We start from the raw sequence: 1124 nt of genomic DNA on the forward strand, positions 1-1124 counted from the left end.
AAAAGAAGAAAAAAATGAAATGAGAGAAAAAGAGAGAAGGGACAATGCTACTATCTCTTTTTCCACACTTGTGCTTCAAAGTAGCACCATAATCTTCATGATAGAGAGTCTCCTATGTTGTCACTTTCATATACTAGTGGGAATTTTTCATTATAGAACTTGGCTTGTATATTCCAATGATGGGCTTCCTCAAAAGTGCCCTAGGTCTCCGTGAGCAAGCAAGTTGGATGCACACCCACTTAGTTTCTTTTGTTGAGCTTTCATATATTTATAGCTCTAGTGGATCCATTGCATGGCAATCCCTACTCACTCACATTGATATCTATTAATGGGCATCTCCATAGCCCGTTGATACGCCTAGTTGATGTGAGACTATCTTCTCCTTTTTGTCTTCTCCACAACCACCATTCTATTCCACTTATAGTGCTATGTCCATGGCTCACGCTCATGTATTGCGTGAAAGTTGAAAGAGTTTGAGAATATTAAAGTATGAAACAATTGCTTGGCTTGTCATGGGGGTTGTGCATGATTAAATACTTTGTGTGATGAAGATAGAGAAACAGCCAGACTATATGATTTTGTAGGGATAACTTTCTTTAGCCATGTTATTTTGAGAAGACATGATTACTTTGATTAGTATGCTTGAAGTATCACCATTTTCATGTTAATATGAACTTTTATTTTGTATCATTTGGATCTGAACATTCATGTCACAATAAAGAAAATTACATTGAGAATCATGCTAGGTAGCATTCCACATCAAAAATTCTATTTTTATCATTTACCTACTCGAGGACGAGCAGGAATTAAGCTTGGGGATGCTTGATACGTCTCTAACGTATCTATAATTTTTTATTGTTCCATGCTATTATATTACCCCTTTTTGGATGTTTATGGGCTTTATTTTACACTTTTATATCATTTTTGGGACTAACCTACTAACCGGAGGCCCAGCCCATATTGCTGTTTTATTGCCTGTTTCAATATTTCGAAGAAAAGGAATATCAAACGGAGTCCAAACGGAATGAAACCTTCGGCATCATGATTTTTTGGAAGAATATCATCCTGGAGGCTTGGAGATCAAGTCAGAAGACCCTCTAGGAGCCTAGGAGATAGCCCCCCCC

This window comes from Triticum aestivum, chromosome 7B (genome assembly GCF_018294505.1).
Source record: "Triticum aestivum cultivar Chinese Spring chromosome 7B, IWGSC CS RefSeq v2.1, whole genome shotgun sequence".
NCBI lineage: Eukaryota > Viridiplantae > Streptophyta > Magnoliopsida > Poales > Poaceae > Triticum > Triticum aestivum.